A 12,385-nucleotide genomic window follows, 5' to 3' on the forward strand; every position below is an offset into this window, starting at 1 on the left:
AATCATTGCATCACCATGGCTTCTAACTCATCTAACTTTGCTACCAGGTTTGCACCGTCAGTGGAAGATCTCTCTGCTTCACATTATCTCCTATGGCTTATGCACAGTGGCTTCTTTGGGGAGGAAGAGGACAATGAGCACAGCCTGCCTTGGTTAACTTGGATACAATTCACTGTGGTTCTTTCCTGTGCAGCCAGCAAAGATTCAGGCCCTTCCTTTTAGTTTTCTGTGAAACTATTTGAAAGGATTGTACCTGGGAGGCATTAATATATTTCTCATCTGCAAAGAGAAGAGGCTCAATAAATTATCTGAGAAGACTTGAAAGTTTGAAGCGAGATACAGATTGCACTTTCTATCAATAAAGACTCCAAGCTATTATGCATGCACCGTTATTTGGAGACAACAATTTGATTTTCTTGGTGGCTTGTCTTTTGCTTTAGCCTTTGGAAATCTAAAAGCTCATACACAAAGGAAAGATAAAGTGTGAAGTTACTCACGTGGAAAGGCTAGTGCTGAACGAACCATTTTCAAATTAAACCATTTTCTCCCAGAAAAGGAACAATGTGGAGCCCACAGCTCATCAATACAAATGCATTGCGTACAGTTTTGGGTTGTTTTCAACATCTCGCCCTCTTCAATGATGAACATGGCTGACTTGTTATTTTCCATGTTGAAAGTTGAATACTTACAGGATAATCTGCATTGAAAAAAATAATCCTCTTTATAAAACATAATGATTAAGCCATAAGCCCAGATGGTATGCTTGCCTTTAGCAGACCTGAGATTTTTCCTGGATTGTGCCATTTCAAACTTAAAAGCTGGAGATTGCAAACTTCCTCATAAGGAAGGGGAGGGAAGAAGCTCTTATACAAACTTTTCATACTTTTTATTAAGAAGACACGAACAAACCCAATGTACTATAAATTACAAATATATAACTCTCTTCTTCCCAGCAAGCATTGCCTGTTTGTTTACCAAGACTAATAATAAAAAATACATTGAACACTGCAGATTAAGAAATAAATTAAGGGATGAACAATGAAAAGACAACCTTAAAGAAGAAGATGCCAAGTGACTTCTATCAACCATAGCTATTGCTAATACTTAGCAAGAGCTTTGGTTGGCTACTGGAAAAAGATAGAATATTTTGCCTAGTGAGGAGCTCAGATAAAGCAGGATCCAATTGCACTAAGGCAAACAGAATTTTCTGGAGATATCTTCCTTCAAAATCTGGAGACTATAAAGGGCACCTTCAAGGGTATTAAGGGTGGATTTAAAGGTAAAGTCATTTTTTACTCTAGGGCAGGGGTCTCCAACCTTGGCAACTTGAAGACATGCTGGCTGGGGAATTCTGGGAGATGAAGTCCACAAGTCTTCAAGTTGCCAAGGGTGGAGACCCCTGCTCTAGGACAGTGCTCATCTCCACTTCTTAGCTGAGGGAACCAGCATTTTCTAAAGACTTTTCCGTGGTCACGTGGCCAGCATGACTATATGCTGAGGTGCATGGAACACTGTTACCTTCCCTCTGAAATAGTACCCCACTTATCTACTCGCATTTGCATGCTTTCAAACTGTTAGGTGGGCAAGAGCTGAGGCAAGAGACAGGAGCTCACCTGGTTGTGGGGTGCTCAGGTCTCGAACCTGGGCACTGTCATCTTTCCAGATGACAAGCCCAGTGTCTTTAATCACTGAGCCATCGTGCCCCCTTAACTGTGGATTTAGGTATTCCTTTACCCTGTCAATCCATAAGGCCTAGGTAGGCTAGTGGTTTTCATTCAAACAGAATGAAATCTTAATCCTCAGCTTAACCCTAAGCAATATCTCGGCTTTATAGAAAAATACTACTTATAACAGAAAAGTTAGTTGAAGATAGAGATCTTAGGGCAACTAACAGGGACCCTCATCAACTCATTATCATTGATGGGCTTTTAAACCGTAAAAAAAAGGTAAAGGAGTCCCTGGGGATTTTACTCTGCTAGTCATTGCCAACTATAGGGGGCAGTGCTCATCTCTGTTTCAAGGCCATTGAGCCAGTGTTGTCCAAAGACATTTCCATGATCATAAGGCCAGCATGATGTCACGGAATGCTGTTACCTTCCCACTGAAGTGATACCTATTTATCTACTTGCATTTGCTTGTTTTCGAACTGTTAGGTTGGCAGGAACTGGGGTGAGGACGGGAGCCCACCCTGTCACATACTGCTTGGGTCTTGAACCTGGGCTGCTGGCTTTCAGGCCAACGAGCCCAGCATCTTAACTGCTGAGCCACCACGCCACCACTTTCAACTGTAGGAGTTCAATATTTAGCTGAAACAGATGTTCCATTAATTTTATGCAGTAAGGACAATGATTTAAACAGATTTTGTCACAGAATTGTCTAAGGGAAATGCTGTACAATTGCTTCCATCATTGCTCACTAATTCAACCAAGATGAGTTGAAATGATGGGTAGTCAGGTAGTAGCAGCAGTTTGGGAAATCTAAGGGTCAGTGAAATCCAGGTTCAAAGTGTCACTAGCCATGAAGCTCAATGAATATCCTTTAATCTAATAAAAAAATTAGGTGAGCTTCGGTTTGTTGATTTCAGATTTTATATATTTAAAAGCTATAAATCCATAGGGAATTGGCACAGTTTTTTTTTAAAAAAGTTCCATTGATTTCACTGTATGATTAAGTATGTGTTCAAGTTTACTCAACACATACATAAATCTCTCCATGGAAGCTATTGGATTGAAAACATCCACCTTTGGTTAGCCCTTTTAAAAAAAATTAACATATTTATTTTGGCTTCCCCTGAACATGTTTAAAAATATTGTAATCATTTTGTTTCTGGACCTGAAATATGGGCCAAAATATAGATTGTTTCAAACCTAAGGGATATATAACTATAACTTGATTAATTAACTCATTAACTAAATTTAGCACCTGGCAGATCATTTCCTGGCAATGCTATAAAGGAGACAGAATGATTAAAGAGTGCGTTTTGAGCTATATTCTCTCCTTAGTCAAATGTACTGAAAGATGTATTTATATGAAGAGATTGGAGATACTGCTTAGAAATAGCCATGGAAGCAGTGATGTTACATTATCTAGGAGAGGCTGAGATATATTTGGCTTTGGACCAAGCTCTTTAGAGAAGGTGGCAGATGTTCATACAAAGGCAAATGCAGTTGAATCAAAAAAGATTGATGGTTGACTTAAGGAAGTCCTAAGCAAGGCCCTTCTTTTCCTCCCTTGCCTCCCAGAAACATCATAATGCCAGATCCAATCTGGTGTGTGTAGTTGGTGCAAGGTAGCAGTGATAACATCAACACCATTTTAAAAGACTATTTTTGGACATGACATTTTTCTCTAATGAAAAAATAATAATTACCAAATAAGAAGGTGAAGCAGGTGGAATCACATGTAAAATGTGCAAATTTTTTTAAAAAAAAGTTTGGATGAAACACGTTTAAAAATCATCGCTTGCATTTAAATAGAAACAGAAGTGTGTGTGTGTGTGTGGGGGGTTGCCATTGTCTCTTTCCCAGGACTGAGAGAAAAAAACTTTCTCCTTAAAGAGAACGTGGGCTGGAAAGCCCTTTAGCAGAAAATGTCTTTAAAATGTAACTCAGGGTTCTTCAAACATAATTCAGATCATGAAGATAAGGTCCAGCGTGCTAGAGAAGGATGCTTTTTCTGGGGTGATCTCTAGAAGCATTTGGGGAAGTAGGGAGAACAATGACAACAACTGTGATGAAGACTGTGATGGGGCTTTGCCTAGCTCTTTGTTTGCCTCCCAATACTGTACATAATTGTCCTGGAGCAAAGTTTATTTTCAAAGCAAAAACTGCAATGTCTTCCTGGATGCTGGATTCTTGGAACAGCTTTTCTTTACATCTGTGTCTAATCCCCTTCTTGTGTAGAACACAAGTAAAGTGCCCTCACTTAATCAACATATTCCTAGCTCTTTATCAGGATATGAATTCCCAAATGGAGGTACTCAATAGGGTTAAAACAATTAAACCCTACACTCTGCAGCATTTTAAAACTAGGCCAACAGTAGAACAAGAGCAGCAAAAGGTACAGCAAAATTACAGTTTATTAAAATCTTGGCTGAGCAAAGAGTTATTGTCTGGGGATAAAAACAGAATTAGACTCAAGAATCATCTCACCTTGTTGGCTTCAAAGAGAATTCCTGGCAAATGCGACATCTTCAGGATCGTTAAAACCTGAGCAGATACAGGTAGTCCTTGAGATATGAATGGAATGGAGCCTGCCCATTCCATTCGTAACTCGAGAATTTGTGGGAGTGAATCTCGTACCTTGATCACTTCCTGCTTTCACCCACGGATTCGCTAATCGAATGTGAGGGTGAATGCTCGGTTCGTTAAGTGCACATGAGGTATATCAGGGTGGGGAAGGCCATGGGGGGGGTAGTGATGGAACAGGCCCCCAAGCCTGCCCAGCCCACTAAGATACCTCATGCTTTCCCCTCGCTTCCTACAGCGTGGGGCTCGCCTTGCAAAAATCTGTCTCCTCTCTTCCACAGTTTCTTTTCCTTTGAGGGAGAGGAGAGTCGGCACGGAAATGCTTTTCATGCCGACAGTGGAAGTTCCTGGATGCCATAATATTGTGTGAATTCAAACAAAAGAGATCATGGCCTCCGGAAGCTTCCCTTTTCCAGGGAAGGGAAAGTGTTTGCTTTGTTTGCATGCCTACGGGACAAAGCGTGGAATCGGAGTGGGCCAGGCGCAGGAACCAATGCCTTGAAGTCTTGTAACTCGGGGATTACCTGTACATAAAAACAAGGAAAAATCTCTCAAGCATTTTAGGGATTCCATAAAACTCCAAGATGGAACCTTAACACTTATCCTTTCCTTACACAAAAGTTGTGGTTGCAAAGAAGCATAGCAGCAGTGAGTCACAGACTGCTGCCTCTCATGGTCCATCACTAGAGGCTACAGCGCTTGTGTTGATCAGAATGGAAGATTGCAAACTGGCTCACGCTTGTCGACTGTTTGAGGCAGATCAGACTAGGAAACCAAAATTATGACTGTTAGCAACTTCTATTATAAGGTTATAGTAACAGAATCTTAACAAGTCTCAATGTGCCTTCCCCCTCCCTCCCTCTGTCTATTAAAGAGAAAGTGAAAGAGAGAGTCAAGTCTGAAACACTTTCTCAAATTACATTTCTGCCCTACACTCAATTTCTTTTATCTGGCTGTTGTCTTGGGTGGCTCTTACTCAAGTTCCTCAAGGTTGCTCTTACAGCTCATTGGCTGTAAGCCAGCCAAGTGGCTTAGTTTGATATGTGAAGCCAGACAACTGCAGATTATTCAATCATGGCTTAGTCCTAATGAACTCAGTCCTAATGTTACAGTGCATTGTTCAAGTAATCCTAGGTTACATTCAGTAAAGAGCAGCTGGATATACAGAATATCAGCCGAAGAAGAATTTCCGGAAATAATAAAATAATAAAAAGGAATATTTTAATCTGGATTTCTTTTAAACGTGATTCCCGGCATTGTTTTGCAAATGAAAATCCAGTGCTGAAAGATTCCTTCTGTTCTTCCCCTTTCCTGATCTACTCCCCTCCCCAAAACAGGTCCTAACCTTCCTTCTACTTGTCGGTCCTTTTGGATTTTAGTGACCAAGTTCTTGTTCTGTTCTTCCTTGGCAGGTACGTTGTCACATTCCAGCTATCCAAGATCAAACATGGCCGTGGGTGCCAAGAGGCATAATTTGAAAAGCATTTGCATTAAGCCTTCCAAGCTTCTGACAACAGTAAAAGAAAGCTAAAAAGTGTTCCTTGCTCTCAGTTTCCACAGTGTGTATTTGTTTTAATGGAGCTAATTTAATGAGGATACAGCCCAGTGTTAATAAGTATCACTTTGTGGTATATTATAAAGCCTGGGGAGTGGCATCCCAGAACGTCCCAGGCAGTGCTTTTTTTGTAAAAGAAAAAGGTGCCGGAACTCACACATGTCATACAACCCGCCTTGCCTACCCTACAAGGTTCCATCCAAAAAAGGTGCCGGAACTCCGTTCTGAGCGCTCTATAACAGGGGTGTCAAACTCAATTTCATTGAGGGCCGCATCAGCATTGCGGTTGCCCTCAGGGGGCCGGGTGGTTGTGGCCAGGGTGGGTGTGGCCTACTGGGTGGGCGTGGCTAGAGTGCGTATGGCCTACTGGGTGGGCGTGGCCAGCTCTACATCGTTCGCATCAAGGGTGCCTATGGGGGCCTGGGCAGGAGTGGGACAGATCTGGGGGTCTCTGGCAGAAGGAGGGTCTTTGGGCCAGGGCCAAGGCAGTGGGGGCTGTTCCCTCACTGTTTCCAGGATGGCTTCACGGGCCACATAAAACCACTTTGCGGGCCAGATCCGGCCCCCGGGCCTTGTGTTTGACATGTCTGCTCTATGAGAAAAAAAGCCCTGGTCCCAGGTTTACTGGAGAATTTGAAGCATGTGTATAATTAACTGGTACCAAAAGCAGGGCTTATAGGAAGTGGTTTTCACCTCCCCATTTTACTTCTGGAGAAGAAAAAAAGTCCTACAGACCATCTCTTACAGTATCGCTTGATTTGGAAACTGACAGGATATTTTATGCTAAACTGTGGCTTACTGAGCAAACCAGTGATCACTGTTCATGTGTACTGGTGACCTGGCAGCCATGGCTTGCATACCATAATAACTAGATTCACACGTATGCTAAACCCAAACAATTGTATCTTTCAGAAAAGGACAAAAGTATTATAGGATTTCAGGCTATAATGTAATTATTCTTCAGAAAGCACTGGTGAGAAAACTGGAAGAAGCTTGTAATCAGGATTGTAACACATTTTTTTTTGTGTGGCTTCAATATTCTCATCATATAGTTCACCCTCTCTCTCCTTTTCTTTGGGCTTTCAGTAGACCTTTAGCCTTTCCCATCCTTCCATTTCTATTTAAGGTACAGTATGAGATTTATACATAGGGACGCAGTGGCTCAGTGGGTTAGGACGCTGAGCTTGTCGATCAGATGGTCGGCAGTTTGGCGGGTCGAATCCCGAGTGCCGCGTAACAGAGTGAGCGCCTGTTACTCGTCCCAGCTTCTGCCAACCTAGCAATTCGAAAGCACGTAAAAATGCAAGTAGAAAAATAAGGACCACTACGGTGGGAAGGTAACAGCGTTCCGTGCGCCTGTGGTGTCTAGTCATGCCGGCCACATGATCACGGAGATGTCCTCGGACAAGCGCTGGCTCTTCGGCTTTGAAACAAATATAGGACTAAAAAGTTTCATGTAGCATTTGAATAAGTCTTCCTTTTCTTTTTCTTTTTGCTTTTTTTCTATATATATTTAATATTAATAGTGTTTGTATTATCCTATATGAGCCAGAGAGTGATAGATTTTAGAGTTTATGGTTTTTAGCATATGGATGTTTATGATTGTTTTTTTCTTTGTTTTTATACCTTGTACTTAGCTCTGGGAAGTCGGGGGGGGGGGGGAGGGGGAGAGGGGTAGGGAGGGAGGGAGACGGGAGGGGGAGGGGGGACTGTTAAAGATAAAATGTATGTTAAAACTTTTCAATAAAAAAAAAAAGAAAGAAACAGAGATGAGCACCGGCCCCTAGAGTGGGAAACGACTAGCACGCATGTGCGGGGGAACCTTTACCTTTACCTTTATGAGATTTATGTACTTAATCATTTACAATACAAATCTACATTGGTCTGTTCAGAAAAAAGCCCCGTTACAGTAAAGAAGCCTTATTCTTAGGGAAGCAGCATAGGTTTGCAGCCTTATCTTTCACTTTAAAAATGCAAAACGTTTACACTGAGTTGCACAGAAGCTGAGAATGGATGGTGGTGTAAGGTGCTAACAAATTAGAGCAATCTCTATGGAATCTTTCTCTGTTCCGATGAGTCACTCTGAAAAAGAAGTGGAACCAGTTTTTGCAGAGCTTGCCCAGGTTTCAGAATTATATATTTGAATGATATGTTGTAAAATCTGCCTCCAACCAATTCTTATAAATGTCACATTTCCCCCCCTAAAGCTTTTAACTGCACTGGTAGAAGACTGGGAAGTATTGTGAAGCTCTCTATCATTTTGGCATAGCAACACAACCCCCCCCCAACACATTTTAATCATGGAGGAAAGTGTTGATGGCCTGGGTACACTTGGGACAGCAGAAATGAGAGTTTGCCAATCCCCTCTTCTTGACAGGCAGCATCTCATGGGTTGCAACTGGGTTCCCCACTGTGGAAATCATAACAAATGAGGAAGGCTCAGATTAAAATCCTTACCAAGCTGTGAATGCCACTAGGTGACCTTGAGTGATATCTAGGGACCTTGGTTCCAATGGTCTCACCTGCTGACAGGTACAATCATACCATATAGGTCTCCCTCACTTCTCTGCCTCATAGACTTATGGCATTAGCCTCAGTGCCCACCCAACCCTCTGAGCTGATGTTCTGGAGCAGCATCCCGGAAGGGCTGAGGAGAGGAGAAGACAAGAAGGCTTCGTATTCCTTCCCAGTAGAATTGCTGGTTTCTGTGTCATTAGCAGCAGGGACATTCACCAGCTTCCACTGATGGTATTTGGAAAACGTGGGCATGGCTTCCAGAAATTCCATAATGTACAGGTAGAACAACCAGGAACTACTGCCCACCTAGGCATTCTAATGTCTTTCGTAGTGTGGTACATAACCAGAGTGGCTATAGGCTACTTTGGGGAGTCTATCATTTATCTGCCTCGAATAATCTTAGGGCTACAGAAACGCTGCATGAGTCTGACATGAGGATACCTAGCAGATCCTCAGACAGCTGTGTGACAAATTGCAAGTGGTGTGCTGTTTCCCCTCCCCCCTCCCCCGCTTGATAGTGCTACCTTGCAGCCTGTCAAGCCCCTCCAGAGGGCCATCTAAATTCCAATTACTAGGCATGCATCAATATTAATTTTGTCCATTTGTCAGGGGAAGAGGACCTGATACCATGCTATGGAATTAAGCATGACACTATGCTATTGCCTACAGATTCATTACGTGAAGACCTAGCTCTGTAGAGAAGGCTCTAATGCTGTGAAAGGGGGAAGGAAAGAAGATGACCAGCAGCAAGATGGATGGACTTAGTTACAGTGGCAAGGGGTACACCTATGGGAGTCCTGAAAGATTGTTGTGAAGTAAAATCTATCTATGTGGTTGCTAAGAGTCAACAAGAACTTAATGACACATAATCAATCAATCAGTGACTACAGATTAAGGAGTTGTTGAAAAGACCTCCTTTAAATTCATTATTTGATTTCTTCCTTCTTTCACTACAAGTTAATTTTAAAGGCCCATCCATAAAAAACACAGATGTCATTTCCTCCCGTTCTTGGCTGCATACTGTTTTCTTGACCACAATACAGAAGTGGCTTACATCGATTGCCTTCTCCTGATAGTGAAGTCTTAACCACCTGGCTACATTAATACTCTTTCCTCTGGAATTGGCAGACTAGTATGTTGATATACGTTATGGTTACCGCCCCCCCCCAAAAACTGAGCTTTATGCACTTTAGCAATGTGATCAATTGAAAGATCTCTTGATCTCCTTTCTTCTTCCATGTAGCATCACCAATCAACTGTTCTCCCTAATAAGTGGCATGGTGGAACTGGGTGACTCTAAACATTCTATTCAGTTTCATTCTGTCCCTCTTGTATTATTGTTATAGAGCTACGAGCTCACTCTCCCATGCAAATGGTATTTCCAAAAGCCACATGAAGCAAATGAGTAGGCCTTTTACAAATTGTGGATTTCGTATTACCACTTTAATTTTCTTTTTTAGCTTTAGTTTAACACAAAAACATCCATTTCATCATATTTTCGTGAGTTTAAAGTAGCTATGAGGAGATCAATAGTAAAATGTAACTTTAAGTTTTATATTGTTAACATTTGCAATTGGTATAAACCAGGGGTAGGCAACCTTGACTCTTTTATGACTCGTAAACCTCAACTCTGAGAATTCCTGAGCCAGCATGGCTGACTGAGGAATTCTGGGAGTCATAAAAGAGCCAAGGTTGCCTACCCCTGAAAGGAGTAGCCTTGTGATTGGTAGAACCAGAAGTATTCTATTGAATGCATGAAATGCAGCATCATTCCACAACTGAAAGTGACAAAATGCGGTAAACATTGTGGCTGATATAATCCTGTTTGGAAAACTAACAGTCGACTTCATTAATAGTAATTTTATTAAAAATTACAATTTCAATGATTAAAAAAAATCAATACAAACTTTTAAAAAATGGAAGGTAGAGAAAAGAAAAAGGAAAATAGAAAAAATAGAAAAATGTCAATAAAGACAAAGAAAGGAAATATTGTATAGAAATGACTTCCTCCTTCAACACAACACTATCAACAATTTTAGTAACTTATCACCTTCTTTTAAAATACAACAAATGATATCTTTTCCCCATATCTTATCTCTTATCCATAAAAAATCTTTAAAGCCTTGTCATTTCAGCAAAAGTCAATTGAGGGTTACTAAAGATAACAAGACATCTATTTTAACCTTGATCAAATAAACCAACTTTATATGCCTCCCTTTTAGCAATCTTGATCTTTAATCCGTTCAAATAATGTCCTAAAACTTTTTTTTTTTAAAAAATCTTCTTTATCCCTTCTCATAACATTCTTCAAAGCTTTAACAAGCCTCCTTTGTAAATCCAATATAGGAAGATTATCCAAGTCATTCTCTTGGTTTGTTATTTGTATATACCTTTTATTTGTGAAAACGTGAGTTGGTTTCTTTTATATGTCCAAGGTAAGATGCTTTTCCATATCTTTCTTGTAGCCTGTGATTTTTAAGTCCATTTTCAGATCAGTTTAAGTCTTCTCCTATAAAACCTATTCCTCTTCCATAACAGTTTTCCTCTTCCTAAATACTTTTTATCTACAGAGGCAAACATTCTTAAAATTAACTTCTGGGTCCAATGTTCAAAAATATCCTTCAATATATCAATTGTTAAAATATTTCATTCCATTCTATATTAATAAATCTAATATAAGTTTTCTTCTTCTTTAGTTGTAGTCTTTAGTTCTAGTGTTCAACCTTAAAAGCTCCATCCTATGATTTTTGAAGAATTAAAAACAAAAGTACTTATCTGGATCCATATGTTAAGTAAATGCAATAAATTAACATCACCATCCCCTTCATGGAGAGATGAAAGGAACGTTTCATGCAAAAATGGGCATGATAAAGGACCAAAATGGCAGGGACCTAACAGAGGCAGAAGAGATTAAGAAGAGGTGGCAAAATTACACAGAAGAACTATACAAGAATGAGCTTAACGTCCCTGATAATCACAGTGAGGTGGTCACTGACCTCGAGCCAGACATCTTAGAATGTGAAGTGAAGTGGGCCTTAGAAAAGCTGAGCAACAACAAAGCTAGTGGAGGTGACAGTATTCCAGATGAGCTATTCAAAATCTTAAAAGACGATGCAGTAAAAGTGCTACACTCAATTTGCCAGCAAATTTGGAAAACTCAACAGTGGCCACAGGATTGGAAAAGATCAGTTTACATTCCAATTCCAAAGAAAGGCAGTGCCAAAGAATATTCAAACTATCGCACCATTGCACTCATTTCACATGCTAGTAAAGTTATGCTTAAAATTCTACAAGCTAGACTCCAGCAGTATGTGGATCGAGAACTACCAGAAGTACAGGCAGGATTTCGAAGAGGCAGAGGAACTAGAGATCAAATTGCTAACATACGCTGGATCATGGAGAAAGCTAGAGAGTTCCAGAAAAACATCTACTTCTGCTTCATTGACTATGCTAAAGCCTTTGATTGTGTGGATCATAACAAACTGTGGCAAGTCCTTAAAGAGATGGGCATACCAGACCATCTTATTTGTCTCTTGAGAAACCTATATGCGGGCCAAGAAGCAACAGTGAGAACTGGACACGGAACCACTGATTGGTTCAAAATTGGGAAAGGAGTCCGGCAAGGCTGTATACTGTCGCCTTGCCTATTTAACTTATATGCAGAGCACATCATGAGAAAGGCAGGGCTAGATGAATCAAAAGTTGGAATTAAGATTGCCGGAAGAAACATCAACAACCTAAGATACGCAGATGATACCACTCTAATGGCAGAAAGTGAAGAGGAACTAAAGAGCCTCTTGTTGTGAGTGAAGAATGAGAGTGCAAAACCTGGGTTGAAACTAAACATTAAGAAAACCAAGATCATGCCATCTGGCCCTCTCAATTCCTGGCAAATAGATGGGGAAGAAATGGAGGTAGTGACAGATTTTATTTTCCTGGGCTCCAAGATCACTGCAGATGGGGACTGTAGCCAAGAAATTAAAAGACGCTTGCTCCTCGGGAGGAAAGCAATGGCAAATCTAGACAGCACACTAAAAAGCAGAGACATCACCCTGTCAACAAAAGT

Source organism: Vipera ursinii (assembly GCF_947247035.1).
Source record: "Vipera ursinii genome assembly, chromosome: 2".
Classification (NCBI taxonomy): domain Eukaryota; kingdom Metazoa; phylum Chordata; class Lepidosauria; order Squamata; family Viperidae; genus Vipera; species Vipera ursinii.